This window comes from Triticum aestivum, chromosome 7D, assembly GCF_018294505.1.
Source record: "Triticum aestivum cultivar Chinese Spring chromosome 7D, IWGSC CS RefSeq v2.1, whole genome shotgun sequence".
Classification (NCBI taxonomy): Eukaryota; Viridiplantae; Streptophyta; class Magnoliopsida; order Poales; family Poaceae; genus Triticum; species Triticum aestivum.
The window spans coordinates 17,491,693-17,498,879 of NC_057814.1; positions in this window are offsets into that span (position 1 = coordinate 17,491,693).

Sequence of the window (7,187 nt, forward strand, 5' to 3'; positions counted from 1 at the left end):
GGGCGTGTCTAGAGTAGAGTAGTGGCAGAGATCGTGTGGCTGGCTGGCTGCACCACAACTCAGCGTGCAGTGCAGCACAGGTGCCAGTGAGGCAGGGAGAGGAGAAACAAGGAAAGATAAAAATGCAGCTTTGCGTCCATGCACGCAGGCATTTGAGTACGTCGAGTCGAGGCGCATTAATGGCTGCCCGTTACCGTTGCCGTTGCCGTCTTCTCCTCAGGACAGAGTTTACCGGTCTGCACTTAGCCACGGGAGCAGCGTTCGTGTACTGACAGTAATCTTGTACTCTATACGCTAGGTACTTAAGTGCAGCGGCCGTGTGCTGTCAGTAGTATCTTGTACTCCTACTACTACTACTATCCTGTAGGCACTCGGGCACTGGACACTGCAATGTCACCCTCGCTGTCAACGCTACTACTACTTCAGTATCAGGGCTGCACTAATCCGTAATCATGCAGGTGCACCGTGCACGACGGGAAATCTGATGGGTCGACGCCATCGAGCGATCTCATACGCACGGGCACACGGGCACACGCCCGCCTACGCGCTGCAGCAGTATTTTCACCTGATCCGTCGGTCGGTCGGGCTGGGCTGCAGAGTAGTATCCGATGAAACCAACTATACCAGTAGCAGTGCTTGCTCAGTTCCCCGGACGCACGCACGCGCACGCGCGCTCTGCAGGCGTCGCCTGCCACGGTCAAAGAGGAGAGGCGGAACCTTTGCCGCTTTTGCTCCACCAGGATTCAGATATCACAAGGGCCCATGCCATGCATGCACAGCCTGCTCAAAGCTACGCTTCCGCGAGACCAGATTAGAGCATCTCCAGCCGTTGGCCCCGAGGGGCGCCTAAAATCGCCGTCTGAGGGTGACCCGGCAAAAAAAATGGGCCGGGGGCGAGTTGGCCCCCAGCCGCCGCCCCAGGCGCGGGAAAAAGATTGTGTAGCAAATTTAGGCAAAGTTCGGCTAAAACACGCCAAATTTCGGCAAATTTGGGCTTATATTCGCGGATTTAAGTCGAGTAGTCGCCATTACATATAAAAACTAATAAAAAAAACTTGCTGAAGGCCGAGAAGTCGCCGTCGTCGCCGCCATCGCCGGCCTTCTCCTCCTTGACTCGGGCGCCCCTGCTGGACCCCTCCCCGGCTGGTGGTGGCGGCGGCGCGTCGTCGTCGTCGTCGATGATGACGACTCCTCCTTCGTCGCGGCCTCGGCGGCGCTGCTCGAAGCGCCGCAGGGCGGCGCGCTGGCGCTCCGTCGCCATCTTGATGGAGTCCTGGCGTGCCCATTCAAGGGCCGCGTCGTCGTCGAGCTCGACCTCGCCGTGCTCCGTCTTCACCGGCGTGAGCCCCGGCTCCGTCTTCACCGGCGCGAGCCCCGGCTCCGTCTTTGGCTTGACGAAGCGCGGAGGAGGAGCCGACGAGGAGGCGCGCCGGCCGCCCTCATTGATGATGATGCCGGCGCTGCGAGTGCGCCGACCGAGCGGCGTCTCCACCGCGGGCTCGGCCTTGACGCCGAGCAGCGTCGGAGTGCCGGAGGAGTGGGAGGAGGAGCGGGAGGAGGACGCGCCGAACCTCCTTGGCGCCCATTGCCCGTCGCGGTGTCGCTGACGCGGCTGGCCCGCAGCGCTTTCGCGCCAAAAACGATTCGCCCGGTGCCCCCGAGCACCCCCCAGCGCGCTGGGTTTGGGTTGGGTCCGCCGACGCCAATTTCGGCCCGAGCCGGCGAAAAAAAGGGCCCCTGGGGGCGCGACTGGGCCGATTTTTTGGCGTCGGCGGCCGAAAAATCGCCTGGGGGGCCTTGTTGGGGGCTCAGCTGGAGATGCTCTTAGAAACAGAAATAAAAAGGGGGAGAGGTGACATTTCCCTGCCCATGGATGGCAAGTGATACTACTGATTTGAATGCTCTGTCGCACGGCTTGCTTGTGTCCTCTCGGCCCGCCATCGTCGCCGCGAAAAGAGGAAGTTGCACTTGCTTCTCCGAAAGTAACCTGCTAAATCGATTTTTTTTCCAAATAAATCTGATTTTTTCCGACAAACATCGACAAAAGTTCTAAGAGCATGCAAAATTCCATCATTAAATCACATCCGTGGAAGTCGTGACAAAAAAAATCAATGCTCCAAAATGCTTCTGAAAGTAGCATTTTTAGAGTATCGATCTTTTTTTTGTCCATGCCCTCCACAAATGTGATTCATGATGAAATTTTGAAAGATCTTTGAACTTTTGTCACAAGTTTTTTTATATATTTTTTGAATTTTTTTTATTTTACTATTCATCCGAGCTCATTTGAGCTCAGGCCGAGAAACTCCGCGTCCTTGCTTCTCCATTTTTACGGAAGTTCTAAATAATTCTAGGTATAACGACTCGTCAGCACAGGCTCCGAATAGCGTAGGTCGTCATCACACGTGCGATGAAGATTGACGAGGGTGGAAGGTCGCCAGCACCATAGAAATCTCAATTCGGGACGCTTCGGCAATCCTGGACCGTCCTCGACTGTGGTGGTAGAATCAATCATCAAAACTTACTCGTCCACACCGGCGGATAACAAGATCCAAAGCCGTCTGGAATGTCATGACAGTCGCCTAGAGCACAGTACCACTGCGTCACCCGGTACGCCCAAGCAGAGAACTGCCATGTTGGGACGTAGCAGGTCACCCATGTGCCGGCAAACGGGATCACGGCCAAAAACGTCTTGCTCAGTGACCTCCGGCGGGGCAAGATATGCCATGGCTGCCGTGCACAACCATACCGTCCGTTGAGGGAGTCCTGGATTAAGGGGTCCTCAGGCATCTGAGCTATTTGTTATGGGGCGGACTGATGGGTCGTGAAGATACGAGCAGAAGACTTCTCCCCCGTGTCCGGATAGGACTCCTGCATGCGTGGGCAGCAAGGTTGATGTCCGGATATGTTATTTCCTTCCTCCACAAACCGACTCTGTACAACCCTAGGTCCCTCCGGTGTGTATATAAACTGGAGGGTTTGGTCTGTAGAGGCTATCAGAATTCATATATATAGGCTAGACATCTAGGGTTTAGCCATTACGATCTCGAGGTAGATCAACTCTTGTAACCCCATACTCATCAAATACAATCAAGCAGGACGTAGGGTATTACCTCCATTAAGAGGGCCCGAACCTGGGTAAACATTGTGTCCCACTCGTACTTTGTTACCTTCGATCCTTAGACGCACAGTTCGGGACCCCCTACCTGAGATTGGCCGGTTTTGATACCGACATTGGTGCTTTCATTGAGAGTTCCATTATGTTGTCGATAGAAGGATCGATGGCTCGCCTTGTCATCAATGACGATATCACTTCTGGAAGGGCCTTAATTCCAGGACAGGTCCTCTGCCACCTCTTGAGCACTGCGTTGGTTTTCCCTTGAAGAGGAAAGGGTGATGCGGTAAAGTAGCGTAAGTATTTCCCTCAGTTTTTGAGAACCAAGGTATCAATCCAGTAGGAGACCACGCTCAAGTCCGACGCACCTACACAAACAAATAAGAACCTCGCAACCAACGCGATAAAGGGGTTGTCAATCCCTTCACTGTCACTTACGAGAGTGAGATCTGATAGATATGATAAGATAATATTTTTGGTATTGTTATGGTAAAGAGTAATAAAGATGCAAAGTAAAATAAACGGCAATAGAAATAGCTAAGTGTTGGAAGATTAATATGATGGAAAATAGACCCCGGGGCCATAGATTTCACTAGTGGCTTCTCTCAAGTGCATAAGTATTACGGTGGGTGAACAAATTACTGTCGAGCAATTGATAGAATTGTGCATAGTTATGAGAATATCTAGGTATGATCATGTATATAGGCATCAAGTCCGTGACAAGTAGGCCGAAACGATTCTGCATCTACTACTATTACTCCACACATCAACAGCTATCCAGCATGCATCTAGAGTATTAAGTTCATAAGAACAGAGTAACGCTTTAAGCAAGATGACATGATGTAGAGGGATAAACTCATGCAATATGATATAAATCCCATCTTTTTATCCTCGATGGCAACAATACAATATGTGCCTTGCTGCCCCTGCTGTCACTGGGAAAGGACACCGCAAGATTGAACCCAAAGCTAAGCACTTCTCCCATTGCAAGGAAGATCAATCTAGTAGGCCAAACCAAACTGATAATTCGAAGAGACTTGCAAAGATAACCAATCATACATAAAAGAATTCAGAGAAGATTCAAATATTGTTCATAGATAATCTTGATCATAAACCCACAATTCATCGGATCTCGACAAACACACCGCAAAAGAAGATTACATCGAATAGATCTCCAAGAAGATCGAGGAGAACTTTGTATTGAGATCCAAAGAGAGAGAAGAAGCCATCTAGCTAATAACTATGGACCCGAAGGTCTGAGGTAAACTACTTACACATCATCGGAGAGGCTATGGTGTTGATGTAGAAGCCCTCCGTGATCAATGCCCCCTCCGGCAGGACGCCGGAAAAGGACCCAAGATGGGATCTCACGGGTACAGAAGGTTGCGGCGGTGGAATTAGGTTTTCGTGGTCGCTTATGATGTTTTGGGGGTACATAGGTATATATAGGAGGAAGAAGTAGGTCGGTGGAGCCACGAGGGGCCCACAAGGGTGGAGGGCGCGCCTGGTGGGGGTGGGCGCGCCCCCCTACCTCGTGGCCTCCTCGTCTGTTGCTTGACGTCCACTCCAAGTCCTCTGGATCACGTTTGTTCCAAAAATCACGTTCCCGAAGGTTTCATTCCGTTTGGACTCCGTTTGATATTCTTTTTCTGCGAAACACTGAAATAGGAAAAAACAGCAATTTGGGTCGGGCCTCCGGTTAATAGGTTAGTCCCAAAAATAATATAAAAGTGTATAAATAAGCCCATTAAACATCCAAAACAGAATATATAATAGCATGGAACAATCAAAAATTATAGATACGTTGGAGACGTATCAAGCATCCCAAGCTTAATTCCTGCTCGTCCTCGAGTAGGTAAATGATAAAAACAGAATTTTTGATGTGGAATGCTTCTTAGCATAATTCTCAATGTAAATATTTTTATTGTGGCATGAATATTTAGATCCGAAAGATTCAAGATAAAAGTTTAATGTTGACATAAAAACAATAATACTTCAAACATGCTAACCAAGCAATTATGTCTTATCAAAATAACATAGCCAAAGAAAGCTTATCCCTACAAAATCATATATTTAGGCTATGTTTCAATATTGTCACACAAACGTTCTCATCATGCATAACCCCGATGACAAGCCGAGCAATTGGTTCATACTTTTTAACGCGTTCAGCCTTTTCAACTCTTACGCAATACATAAGCGCAAGCCATGGATATAGCACTATGGGTGGAGTAAAGTATAATGATGGGGGTTATGAGAGAAGACAAAAAAGGTAGAAAGTCTCACATTGACGCCGCTAATCAATAGGCTATGGAGATGCCCATCAATTGATGTCAATGAGAGGAGTAGGGATTGCCATGCAACAGATGCACTAGAGCTATAAATATATGAAAGCTCAATAAAAGAAACTAAGTGGGTGTGCATCCAACTTGCTTGCTCATGAAGACCTAGGGCATTTTGAGGAAGCCCATCATTGGAATATACAAGCCAAGTTCTATAATAAAAAGTTCCCACTAGTATATGAAAGTGACAACATAGGAGACTCTCTATCATGAAGATCACGGTGCTATTTTGAAGCACAAGTGTGGAAAATGGATAGTAGCATTGTCCCTTCTCTCTTTTTCTCTCATTTTTTGGGCCTTCTCCTTTTTTTTCTTTGGCCTCTTTTTTTATTTAGTCCGGAATCTCATCCCGACTTGTGGGGGAATCATAGTCTCCATCATCCTTTCCTCACATGGGACAATGTTCTAATAATGACAATGTTCTAAGAATAGTCTCCATCATCACACTTTTATTATTTACAACTCAACAATTACAACTCAATACTTAGAACAAAATATGACTATATGTAAATGCCTCCGGCGGTGTACCGTGATATGCGATGAATCAAGAGTGACATGTATGAAAAAATTATGAATAGTGGCTTTGCCACAAAATACGATGTCAACTACATGATCATGCAAAGCAATATGACAATGATGGAGCGTGTCATAATAAACGGAATGGTGGAAAGTTGCATGACAATATATCTCGGAATGGCTATGGAAATGCCATGATAGGTAGGTATGGTGGCTGTTTTGAGGAAGATATAAGGAGGCTTATGTGTGATAGAGCGTATCATATCACGGGGTTTGGATGCACCGGCGAAGTTTGCACCAACTCTCAAGGTGAGAAAGGGCAATGCGCGGTACCGTAGAGGCTAGAAAATTGTGGAAGGTTGAGAGTGCGTATAATCCATGGACTCACATTAGTCATAAAGAACTCATATACTTATTGAAAAAGTTTATTAGCCCTCGAAGCAAAGTACTACTACGCATGCCCCTAGAGGGATAGATTGGTAAGAAAAGACCATCGCTCGTCCCCGACCGCCACTCATAAGGAAAGCAATAAAAGAACACCTATGTGTCAAGATTTTAACACAACTTTTACCATACGTGCATGCTACGGGACTTGCCAACTTTAACACAAGTATTTTTCAATTTCACAATTACTAAACTAACACACTTTAATATTACCACCTTTATATCTCAAAACACTTATCAAGTATCTAACTTCTCATAACATTCAATGAACTCAATTTAGAAGATTAATTTCACAATTAAAGCAAATTACCATGCTGTTTAAGACTCTCAAAATAATATAAGTGAGGCATGAGAGATCAATAATTTCTATAAAATACAACCACCGCCGTGCTCTAAAAGGTATAAGTGAAGCACTAGAGCAAAAACTATATAGCTCAAAAGATATAAGTGAAGCACATAGAGTATTCTATCAAATTCCGAATCATGTGCGTCTCTCTCAAAAAAGGTGTGTACAACAAGGATGATTGTGGCAAACTAACAAACAAAGACTCAAAGCATACAAGACGCTCCAAGCAAAACACATATCATGTGGTGAATAAAAATATAGCTCCAAGTAAATTACCGATGGTTGAGGACGAAAGAGGGGATGCCTTCCGGGGCATCCCCAAGCTTTGGCTTTTTGGTGTCCTTGGATTTACCTTGGGGTGCCTTGGGCATCCACAAGCTTAGGCTCTTGCCACTCCTTGTTCCATAATCCATCAAATCTTTTACCCAAA